Source organism: Arachis ipaensis, chromosome B06 (genome assembly GCF_000816755.2).
Source record: "Arachis ipaensis cultivar K30076 chromosome B06, Araip1.1, whole genome shotgun sequence".
NCBI classification, from domain to species: domain Eukaryota; kingdom Viridiplantae; phylum Streptophyta; class Magnoliopsida; order Fabales; family Fabaceae; genus Arachis; species Arachis ipaensis.
The window spans coordinates 98,150,662-98,164,071 of NC_029790.2; positions in this window are offsets into that span (position 1 = coordinate 98,150,662).

Genomic DNA, 13,410 nt, shown 5'->3' on the forward strand with positions numbered 1-13,410 from the left:
TCATTTCCTTGACTTGTTCACTGAAAAGCATTAACAAACATGAATAACAAAATTAAATGGACTTATATAATTGTTATAAACATCTAATTTTTTATAATGACTGGGTTGCCTCCCAGCAAGCGCTTCTTTACTGTCTTTAGATGGACTTTTACTGAGCTATTAATTTTGTCTCAGTTTTGAGCACTCTTGCTCAACATTGCCTTCAAGATAATGTTTGACTCTCTGTCCATTAACAATGAATTTTTTGTCAGAATCAATATCCTAAATCTCTACATATCCATATAGTGACACACTTGTAATCATATATGGTCCCTTCCACCGGGATTTCAATTTTCCAGGGAACAATCTGAGTCCGGAGTTAAACAGCAGAACCTTCTGTCCTGGCTTAAAGACTCTAGATGACAACTTTTTGTCATGCCATCTTTTTGCTTTCTCCTTGTAAATTTTAGCATTTTCGAAGGCATTGAGTCTGAACTCCTCCAACTCATTCAACTGGAGTAATCTTTTTTCTCCAGCTACCTTAGCATCAAAGTTTAGGAATCTGGTTGCCCAGTAGGCCTTGTGTTCCAGTTCCACTGGTAGATGACAGGCTTTTTCATACACAAGCTGGTATGGAGAGGTCCCTATAGGAGTCTTGAATGCGGTTCTGTATGCCCACAGAGCATCATCCAGACTTCTTGCCCAATCCCTTCAACGAGTACTTACAATCCGTTCCAGGATTCGTTTTAGTTCTCTATTTGAGACTTCAGCCTGCCCATTTGTCTGTGGATGGTATGGAGTCACCACTTTGTGGTTAATTCCATATCGGACCAGAGCAGAGTCAAGCTATTTATTGCAGAAATGAGTTCCTCCATCACTGATCAGTATCCTAGGGACACCGAACCTGCTGAAGATATACTTCTGGAGGAACTTTATCACTGTCTTAGTATCATTAGTGGGTGTTGCAATTGCCTCTACCCATTTAGATACATAGTCTACTGCCACCAGAATATAAGTGTTTGAATATGATGGTGGGAAAGGTCCCATAAAGTCAATACCACATACATCAAACAACTCAATCTCTAAGATTCTTTGCTGAGGCATGGCATAACCATGAGGCAGATTACCAGCTCTCTGGCAACTGTCACAGTTACGTACAAACTCTCGGGAGTCTCTATAGAGAGTAGGCCAGTAGAAGCCACATTGGAGGACCTTTGTAGCTATTCACTCAGCTCCAAAATGTCCTCATATTGTGATTCATGGCAATGCCATAGGATCTTCTGTGCCTCTTCTGTAGGCACACATCTATGGATTACTCCGTCTGCACATCTCTTAGAGAGATATGGTTCATCCCACAGGTAGTACTTTGCATCAGAAACTAATTTTTTCGTTTGCACCTTACTGTACTCCTTGTGTATGAATCTCACAGCTTTATAGTTTGCAATGTCTGCAAACCATGGTACTTCCTGAATGGCAAAGAGTTACTCATCCAGAAAGGTTTCAGAGATCCCAGTAGGAAGGACGCTCCTGCTACTGGTGCTATCCGGGACAAGCGATCAGCTACTTGGATCTCTGTCCCTTTTCTGTCTCTTATTTCTATATCAAACTCTTGCAGAAGCAGCACCCATCTTATGAGTCTGGGTTTTGAATCCTGATTTGTGAGGAGATATTTTAGAGCAGCATGGTCAGTGTACACAATCACTTTTGATCCTACTAAATAAGATCTTAACTTGTCAATGGCATAAACCACTACAAGCAACTCCTTTTCTGTGGTTGTGTAGTTTTTCTGTGCGTCATTTAAAACACGGCTAGCATAATAAATGACATGCAGAAGCTTGTCATGCCTCTGTCCCAATACTGCACCAATGGCATGGTCACTGGCATCACATATTAGTTCAAACGGTAATGACCAGTCTGGTACAGAAATGACTAGTGCTCTGACCAGCTTAGCTTTCAGAGTCTCAAACGCCTGTAGACACTCTGTGTCAAATATAAATGGCGTGTTAGCAACTAGAAGATTGCTCAAAGGTTTTGCAATTTTTGAAAAATCCTTTATAAACTTCCTATAGAATCCTACATGCGCCAGAAAGCTTCTGATTGCCTTAACATTAGCAAGTGGTGGTAATTTTTCAATTACCTCTACCTTAGCTTGATCCACTTATATTCCCTTGTTCGAAATTTTGTGCCCAAGGACAATTCCTTCAGTCACCATAAAGTGACATTTCTCTCAGTTTAAAACCAGGTTAGTCTATTGGCACCTTTTCAGAACAAGTGTTAGATGGTCAAGACAGGAGCTGAATGAGTCTTCAAATACTGAGAAGTCATCCATGAAGACTTCCAGAAATTTCTCTACCATATCAGAGAAGATGGAGAGCATGCACCTCTGAAAGGTTGCAGGTGCATTGCACAGACCAAATGGCATCTTTCTGTAGGTAAATACTCTAGATGGACATGTGAATGTTGTTTTCTCTTGGTCCTGAGGATATACTGCAATTTGGTTGTAACCTGAATATCCATCCAAAAAGCAGTAGTATTCATGACCTGCTAGTCTCTCTAGCATCTGGTCTATGGTAAAGGAAAATGATCTTTCCTAGTGGCTGTATTGAGCCTTCTGTAGTCAATACACATACGCCACCCTGTAACTGTTCTTGTAGGAACCAGTTCATTCTTTTCATTATGAACCACTGTCATGCCTTCCTTCTTGGGACAACTTGGACAGGGCTCACCTAGGGGCTATCAGAAATAGGATAAATAATCCCAGCCTCTAGTAATTTAGTGACCTCCTTCTGCACCACCTCCTTCATGGCTGGATTCAGCCGCCTCTGTGGTTGAACCACTGGCTTAGCATCATCCTCCAATAGGATCTTGTGCATGCATCTGGCTGGACTAATGCCCTTAAGATCACTTATGGACCACTCAAGAGCTGTCTTGTGTGTCTTTAGCACCTGAATTAATGCGTTCTCTTCCTGTGGTTCTAAAGTAAAGCTTATGATCACAAGAAAAGTGTCATCTTCTCCCAAAAATACATATTTCAGAGATGGTGGTAGTGGTTTGAGCTCGGGTTTAGGAGGCTTTTCCTCTTCCTGAGGAGTTTTTAGAGTTTCTTCTATTTTCTCTGGTTCCTCCAGATCAGGCTGAACATCTTTAAAAATGTCCTCTAGCTCTAATTCGAGATCTCAGTCATATTGACCTCTTCCACTAGGGAGTCAATAATATCAGCGCTCATGTAGTCCTTTGATGTGTTTGGATGCTGCATAGCTTTGACAGCATTCAACTTAAACTCATCCTCATTGACTCTCAGGGTTATCTCCCCTTTTTGGACGTCAATGAGGGTTCGTCCAGTTGCTAGGAAAAGTCTTCCTAGAATGAGAGTTCCACTCTTGTGCTCCTCCATTTCTAGCACTACAAAGTCAGTGGGAAAGGCGAATGGCCCAACCTTGACAATCATGTCCTCAATTACACCTGATAGAATTTTAATGGAGCCATCAGCAAGTTGGAGGCATATCCGGGTTGGTTTAACTTCATCAGTTAAACCAAGCTTTTCGATAGTGGATGCAGGTATTAGGTTGATACTTGCCCCCAAGATCACATAAAGCTGTCTTGGTACAGGCATCCTCTAATGTGCATGATATCATAAAGCTTCCGGGATCTTTAAGCTTCTCTGGTAAGCTTTTCAGAATGACTGCACTGTATTCTTCAGTGAGGAAAACTTTTTCAGTTTCTCTTCAATCCTTCTTATGACTTAAGATCTCTTTCATGAACTTAGCATAAGAGGGTATTTGCTCAAGTGCCTTTACAAACGGAATCTTTATTTCAAGAGTCCTTAGATAGTCTGCAAAGCGGGTAAATTGTTTATCCTGTTCCGCTTGGCGGAGTTTCTGAGGATAAGGCATCTTGGCTTTATATTCTTCAACCTTAGTTGCTGCAGGTTTATTTCCTACAGAAGTGGTTGGAGAAGCCTGCTTAAGGGGGTTGTTATTAGCACTTGCAGGTGTATGATCCCTTAGTGGCGTTTGAACGCCAGAATTGGGTGCAACATGGGCGTTTAACGCCAAATTGCCACCCTTTTCTGGCGTTTGTACACCAGAATCATTCCTCTCTGGGCTCTTACTGTCCTCAGAGGGATTTTGGACAGTGGTTTGGTCATCCTCTTTCAGTTGTTCCTTTCTTGGCTTTCTGCTGCCTTGAGTTGAAACATTCAAGGTCTTCCCACTCCTTAAATGAACAGCTTGGCACTCTTCTGTTATCTGTTTAGATAGCTGCAGTCTTGTCTGATCCAATTATGCTTCCATATTCTTGTTAGCATTTTTAGTATCTTGGAGCATCTCTTTATATTCTGCAAACTGTTTTGTTATAAGGAGCAACTGATGATTGAGTTCAACAACTTGTTCTGGAGGGCTAAGTTCAGTGGATACTGCTTTAGCCTCTTCTTTCATGGAGGGCTCACTACTTAAATACAGATGTTGATTTCTAGCAACTATATTAATGAGCTCTTGAGCCTCTTCAATTGTTTTTCTCATATGTATAGATCCACCAGCTGAGTGGTCTAGAGACATCTGGGCCTTTTCTGTAAGCCCATAGTAAAAGATGTCTAACTGCACCTATTCTGAAAATATTTCAGAGGGGCATTTCCTTAACATCCCTCTGTACCTCTCCCAGGCATTATAAAGAGATTCATTATCCTCTTGTTTAAAGCCTTTGATGTCCAGCCTTAGCTGTGTCATCCTTTTTGGAGGGAAATATTGATTCAGGAATTTATCTGACAACTGTTTCCATGTTTTTATACTTGCTATGGGTTGGTTATTTAACCACCTCTTAGCTTGATCTTTTACAGCAAATGGAAACAGCAATAATCTGTAGACATCCTGATCTACTTCCTTATCACGTACTGTATCAGCAATTTGTAAGAACTGTGCCAGAAACTCAGTAGGTTCTTCCTGTAGAAGATCGGAATACTGACAATTTTGCTGCACCATGATAATGAGCTGAGGGTTTAGCTCAAAACTGCTGGCTCTGATGGGAGGTATACAGATACTACTCCCATATGAAGTAGTAGTGGGATTAGCATAAGACTCCAGAGTCCTTCTGGACTGTTCAATTCTACTTAGATCCATGATGGAGAAAGGGATATGAGATAGAAAAAATATGGATGTGGAAGACGGATTATGTTTTGAAAAATAAAAATGGAATAAAAGAAAAATTAAAATATTTTTGTTTTTATTTTATTTATTTAATGCTAATTTGAAATTAAAGAGATTAAAATAAAGTAAATGAAAAAAAATATAAGTTTCGAAAATTAAAAGGAAATAAATAAAAGAAATTATAAAACTAATTTAATTAATTAATTAAAAAGATTTGAAAATTTATGGGTAAGGATTTTCGAAAAATGAAGAGAGAGAAAGTGGTTAGGAAGTTTTTTTTGAAAGAGATATGTCTTAAAATTAAAGATACTTGTAAGAAACTAAATAAATAAAAGAAAAGATTTGAAAAAAAAAGATATGATTTTAAAATTTTAAAGATTGAAACTTTCTTAACAAGGAAACACCAAACTTAAAATTTTTCAATCAAAATAATAAAAATAGGACAAGTAATTGGAAAATTATGAATAAGAAATTAAAAAGATTTTGATAAAGTTTATAAAGGATTTTCGAAAAATATAAAAAGAAAATTAAAAAAGATTTAAAAAGATCAATTTTAAAATTGAAATTTTAACTTAACTAACAAGAAACTACCAAATTTTTAAAAATTTTGAATAAGTTAGCCTAAAGAATTCGAAAATGATGAGCAAATAAAGGAAAAGATATTTTTTTTTAATTCAATGAGGAAAGAGAAAAATAATAAAATGACACCAAACTTAGAATTTTTAGATCGAAACAAAGAAAACAAATAAAAAAAAACTTTGAATGTCAAGATGAACACCAAGAACACTTTGCGGATCAAGATAAACACCAAGAACAAATTTTGAAAATTTTTAAGAAAACAAAAACTCAAAGGACACCAAACTTAAAAATTTTTATACTTTGGACACTAACAATTCGAAAATGAACAAGAAAAACAAGGAAAGACAAAACAAGAAAAACTAAAGATCAAACAAGGAAAATAAACAAGAACAGCTTGAAGATCAATGAAGAACACAATGCATATATTTTCGAAAATTAAAGAAAAAAATTAAAACATGCAATTGACACCAAACTTAAAGCAAAAACTAAACTCAAACAAAAAACTCAAGGGAAAATTAAAGATTAATAGAAAAATAAGATTTTTGAAAAGAAAATAAAGGACTCAAATTTAGTGACTCTAAACCAAAAGGATAAATTTTTCCTAATCTAAGCAACAAAATAAACCGTCAGTTGTCCAAACTCGAACAATCCTCGGCAACGGCACCAAAAACTTGGTGCACGAAGTTTTTTATTACACTTTTCACAACTCCGCACAACTAACCAGCAAGTGCACTGGGTCGTCCAAGTAATACCGTACGTGAGTAAGGGTCGATCTCACGGAGATTGTCGGCTTGAAGTAAGCTATGGTTATCTTGTAAATCTTAGTCAGGAGATCAATGATAAAAATGATTTTGTTAAGAAAAATAAATAAGATGAAATAAATAGTACTTGTGATTTAGTAATGAGGAACAGGTTGAGGTTCCAGAGATGCTCTGTCACCTGAATCTCTTCTTTCCTATTGTCTTATTCTCCAAACACGCATGGCTTCCTTCAATGGCAAGCTGTATGATCCTCTTGGATGAAAAATACCAGGTACGATCTCTGCACGGCTAATCAACTGTCGGATTTCTCGTCTCGGATGAAAAATACCAGGTACAGCTACCGCACGGCTAATCATCTGTCGGTTCCTGCTAGCGTCGGAATAGGACCCATGTCCTTTTGCACACTGTCACTGCGCCCAACATTCGCAAGTTTGAAGCTCTTCACAGTCATCCCTTCCCAGATCCTACTCGAAATACCACAAACAAGGTTTAGACTTTTCAGATCCCAGAAATGCTGCCAATTGGTTCTAGCCTCTACCACGAAGGTTCTAATCTCACGGACTCGGTCCATGTATTAGAGACGCAAGAGATACGCACTCAAGCTGTCGCCCAATGACTACGTTGAGCTCAGATAGAACGGGAGTGGTTGTTAGGCACGCGTTCATAGATTTGAGAATAATGATGAGTGTCACGGATCATCATATTCTCTATATTGAAGTACGAGTGAGTATCTTAGAATAGAATCAGGCGTGATTGAATAGAAAACAGTAGTAATTGCATTAATCCATTGAAACATAGCAGAGCTCCTCACCCCCACCTATGGGGTTTAAAGACTCATGCTGTAGAAGATACAATATGAAATGTAAAATGTCATAAGTTCCCAAATGAATCTCTAAAAGTAATTTTTATACTAAACTAGTAACTTAGATTTACAGAAAATGAGTAACTAAGTGCAGATAGTGCAGAAATCCACTTCCGGGGTCCACTTGGTGTGTGCGTGGGCTGAGCATTGAAGCTTTCACGTGCATAGGCCATTCTTGTTGTTAAACGCCAGCTTGGGTGCCAATTTGGGCGTTTAACTCCAGTTTTGGTGCCAGTTCTGGCGTTTTACTCCTGAAAAGGGTTTCTGGCTGGCGTTTAACGCCAGTTTGGGCCATCAAATCTCGGGCAAAGTATGGAATATTATATATTTCTGGAAAGCCCAAGATGTATACTTTCCAATGCAATTGAGAGCACACCAATTGGGCTTCTGCAGCTCCAGAAAATTCATTTCGAGTGTAGGAGGGTCAGAATCTAACAGCATCTGCAGTCCTTTCTCAGCCTCTGAATCAGATTTTTGCTCAGGTCCCTCAATTTCAGCCAGAAAATACCTGAAATCATAAAAAAATACACAAACTCCTAGTAAAGTCCAAAAATATGATTTTTGCATAAAAACTAATAAAAATATAATAAAAATAACTAAAACATACTAAAAACTATCTAAAAACAATGCCTAAAAGGGTATAAATTATCCGCTCATCACCCCCACCTCTCATTCTCCCTCAGTCACTTGAATGACCTCCCTCATCCTCCTTAGTCTCCAGTCGATACTCTCGCGCCGCTTAGCCTCTCTCACTCAATCACAGCAGCAAGCTTATCTTCAAGTGACACTGTTTTCGGCCACATCTAACTCCCCAGATCGTGGCTGCCAGCCTTTTTACGGCCAGCCTCGTTGCCACTAGCCTTGTCGCCACCAAATCTACTCTTTCTCGCCATCATCATCATCTCAGCATGACCATTGGGTTGCTTGATTATTATTCTGTGCCATCGATAGTTCCTTCTCACTACCAACCTCGTTGGCGCCAAATCTGCATCTTTTCTCCAAACACGTTGTTTCCTTATAACCACTATATTTTCTAATTGCTACTTTACGTTGCTGATAGCTCCTTCTCGTTGTCATCCTCATTGTCGCTAGAAAGAGGAGAAGGGTCGCCCCGATTCCAACTATGAGTCTAATCTCCACTACGATGACACCACAACCATCAACAACAACTATACCTCCATAATTATAACTATAACTGCAACAGTTCTGTACTTTTTATTTTAATTTGAATCTGAATTTAATGGAAGTGTAAAGAGCAAGGAAATGTTCAGGAGAGTAAAACAAGAGATTTTTCTTTTGTTGAGTTGGGAAAGAGGTTGTTGCTTTTTGAGTTTATTTTGGGTGGTGCAGTTAATGGCTCTTTGATGATTTTGAAAGAGATTTAATTTTTTGATGGGACTAGTAGTACCATAGTCTGGCTTGATGATTCAATTATATTATTGTGAAAATTGATTTTGAAAGCTTATCGTCATTTCTTTATGATAGATGCAACTCTAGATTCGATTGCTGGAGAGTGCGGCCGCCGAAAGTCAGGTTACGGCGGTGTCGAGAAAAACACTTTTCCAATTCTTCTTAGGGTTTATCATTCTTCTATACTTCTTCAATTAATAAGATTTGATTTACAATTTTGGATGTTGTTATGCTATCGGTGGAAGTGGTGGGTTTTCTTTTGTTCCAGAGAGTGAAAGATCACTATTTTTGGTTAATTTAATTTGGTGGTGATGTTAATAAAGGTAGAATGATTCTTTTTGTTGTGTTGTATTATTTTAATGTTGTTGTTGTTGGTGATATTGATAGTGAAGGCGGTGATGGAAGAGGGTTTCAAAAATTTAGAATTTTAAAAATAGAGCGGTGGTTTTAATTACTGTTGTTTCAAGAGGTTAGTTGAAGATAATGATAAAGGCAATTTAGGAATTCAACATACTTTTTTAATAAAGTTAAAAAAATTTAACAAATGAGTATTTTTGACAAAAAATTAATCTTTCATGGGCATAAGATTAGTTTAATAATTTTGTGGTTAGTTTTGTCATCGCTCAAATCTTTTATAGTAAGAAATGACTATTTATTTTTTTTATATTTTAGATATTTCTTCTTTTTTAGTTTTGAATTTTTTTTAATAATTTTAGATGTTTCTTACTTAGTTTTTGGATATTCTTTTTTCAATATTTTTTTGGATATTTCGTTTTATTAGGTTTTAGAATTTTTAAAATGATTTTGGATATCTCTTTTTTGTTAAGTTTGGATGTTTCTTTTTGGTATATTTCGAATATTTTTTTATTAAGACTTTTTATAATAATGAATTTTTTAAAATAAATTTGAGAATTTTTAAATGGTTATAGATTTTTTTTTTAGAGTTTGAATGTTTCTTTTCATTAAGTTTTACATGTAATAATAATATGAATTTATGTTCTCTATAAAAAGAAAATTAAAAAAGAAAATAGTTAACTTTGCTGACTAAAGAAAATAGTTAATTGATTGTAATTGACTACACTCCTAATTAATTATTCAACGAGATTATTTTTTTTATATGAAACAAAACATGTTTTTGTTATGAACGCGATATTCGTGCTGTAGCGTTTTACAAAGCGTTCAAAGTAATACTGTGCTCTATTCAACATAAATTTTAAAACATCAAACTTTTGTAACCTATTTTAAAATATCGCATTGTTGAAACACATGATTATTTTTATTATATTGGAGAAATTTTTTGCAAATATCGAGCAATAATTTACATAGAGGAATGCAACATACCTATAATCATATTTTATTTAAACACTTTTAAGTAATGAGACCATAACACATATTATTTGTTTAATTTTTTTAAGGTAATAGATGCATTTCATTTAAATAAAGAAAAAAAATACAAGTGTGTAAAATCGGACAGTCAAAAATAAAAGAGGGAAGACATTCCCAAATCACAAATTGAAACTCAAATAGAAAAGAGTGACAAGTGAGCGAGAACTTAGGGCACAGAAACCTTTTGCAAAAATTCTTCAATTGAGTAATCAGCTACCTTCTAAATTTCTTCTGGTGTCAAAACCTTGCCTACAAAAATCCATTTGTTGCGGCTAGTCCATATTCTCCAGGTTAAGCACGCTATCGAGCTTCGCCGTTTCCTTCGGTGACTATCGTCATTTGTTCGGTCAAATATCATCTTCTATCATTTACAAAACAGGTTATTGTCATCTTTCTCGTTCAGATCAGCTACTGGGATTTGAACTAGGTTCTAAACCTGTCTTGAGTGAATACATGTAAGTATACAATGGTTGACTATTTTTTCTTGTTGGTTACACCGTGGGCATGTACTAATTATGGTTGGAATCTTTGCATTTAATTTTTTTCGAACAAGGAGGCCTCCGTGCAAAGCTTTTCACAACAGAACCTTCATCTTCACTGGGCACTTAAGGTCCCAGAGTGCTTACTAAATTCGCTTATTTCAAAAATGTGCTGGCAACATTTCAATTGGGACATGGAAGAAATGGAACCCCATCTCATATCCTGATTTCACAATGTAAGTCCCTTTTCTCTCCTTAATCCATTTGATTCTGTCTTCTCCTGAATGAATCTGAGTTGTATGACATCATGTGCAATTTATGGCTGAAAATTGTTGTTAATTAGTTCAATATTCCAATTCCCAAATTTTGTGATGAGTTGAGCTACCCAAATCAAATTGAGGTTAATTTGTTAATCTTGCATATGTGATAGCAACTCCTGATTTTCAACCCAATGATCTTCCCAAATTTTGACTATAGATCGTCTTCCAACTTGTTGTATAACACTTTTTTTCTAAAATTTTTCAACCTTCTAGTAAACTTCTCCAAGCCTATGATGGATTGTGCCCTGTGTCAGCTTTTAGGAAGGAAGTGTGTCTGAAGTACTTACTCTTAAACACCTTTGTAACCATTGATTGGGATCTAGTGACTAAATATTATCCTTGTTTGCCAAGCATAGCCAAGTTAATTAAAAGTCTTGAGATCCTTGAACCCCAATCTTCCGTGTCCTTTTGGTCGGCATAAAGTGTCCTACTTTATCCATTGCATCTTTTTCTCCCCTGCTTTTGTCCCTACCAAAAAAAATGTCAACAAATTCTAAATCTTGTCCATAAAAATCTCAGGAAGTTTGAAACACTCAAAAGTATAGATTAGGAGTCCCGAACTAATTGATTTAATTAAAATTTCTTGACCACTAACTAATAGCAAAGCTCTCTTTCATTGCTACAGTTTTTTGCTAACTTTTTTTTGACAAATTTAAATGTTAATTTTTTTTTATTTTTGACAGTAATCAACAAACCTAGATATTTGTCTTAGACACTCACATTGAGGACCTAAAGAATATTCACAAGTGTCTTCTTTCTTAGAATTCACAAAGATTGAACGAAACCATTCTTCTTTGTCATCATAAACCCTATCTCCCAAGTCAAACCAACATTACATTTGAAATGAAAGAAAGGAGAAGCAGTGAGCATTAAGTAAGTAAGTACCTGGTGTAGAAATTGGTGGAGAGGTTAATGAATGTTTGAAGGCCAAGTTTCTGAAACAGATTGGTTTCGTCGATGGCGAAAGCGTTGTCCGTTGCCACTCCGCTCCATCCGCCGCTTTCTGTCGCAGTTACTTTTATTCTCTCGGTATTCTTTACACACTTTTATTCGGTATTATTCCCTCGGTATTCTTTACACACTTTTATTCGGTATCGGAGTAGGCACCTTAGTTTATGGATTCAACGTTGGAGACCACTTTAATAAAGACACAAAAAATATCTTTTTTTAAAGATGTGTACACGTGTCATATTATAATTGGACATTTTTATTAAACCAATTAATAATTTATTTTTTAATAAATCAGAACAAAATCGATTTATTATAGCAACAATAATAAACCCAATTATCTGCATTATAATTATTAAATTCGATTTGATCCGATCGATTTATACAATTTGAACCAAATTATGTTTAAATTTTTTGATAAAAAAATAAATATATCCTTGACTTTTTATTTTGTAAATATTTAAATTTCTAATAATTTAAAAAGAGAGACGAACATCTTATAACCTATAAGAGTGGCATGACAAGCTCTCAAATCGACTTCTTCTTGTTGAGGAGAGTCGACCGGAAATTTTGCATTAACTGTAAAATTATCCCGAGAGAGAGTTTGACAACACAACATAGGGTGCTCGTCATGGATTTTCGCGTTGAGCAAAAGTTGAGAAAAAGACATCATACGAAGAACCCAAGGACGAGGTGGTGGCGGATGAAAGGTGAGGAACAAAGAAGCTTCCTAAGACGGGTAGGAGAAGAGGCAAAGTGGGATGGGAATGGAAGCGCGGAAGAGATGTGGAGAAAGATGGCAGAAGTTATTAGAAGAACAGCAAAAGAAAGTTTTGGTGAATCTAAAGGAATAGGACCAAGAGACAAGGAGTCCTGGTGGTGGAATGCGAGTATACAAGAAAAGATAAAGATAAAAAGGAAATGCTTTAAAGAGTGGTCTTTATGCCGCAATGCAGATAACTGGGAAAAATATAAGGCGGCTAAGAAAGAGACAAAAGTGGCTGTAAGTGAAGCAAGAACAAGAGCATATGAGGGTCTCTACCAGTCTTTGGGCACGAAAGAAGGAGAAAAAAGTATATATAGAATCGCAAAGAGCCGGGAAAGAAGAACGAGAGATTTGGATCAGGTTAAGTGCATAAAGGATAAGGATGGAGAGGTGTTGGCTCAAGAGGAGAAGATTAATGAAAGGTGGAAGAGCTACTTCTACGAGTTATTTAATGAGGGACAGAAGACTCTTCCGAGCCTTGGTCAATTATGCACAAGGGAAGAAGATCAAAACTTTGACTACTATCGAAGAATTCGAGACTTCGAGGTAAAAGAGGCTCTAAAACAGATGAAAAATGGCAGGGCAGTAGGACCTGATAATATCCCGATTGAGGTTTGGAAGGGTCTTGGAGAAAAAGGTATCAACTGGTTAACCAAGATTTTTAATGAGATTTTAAGGTCAAAGAAGATGTCTGATGCGTGGAGAAAGAGCACCTTGGTACCTATCTACAAGAATAAGGGGGATATACAAAGTTGCGGAAACTATAGAGGGATTAAGCT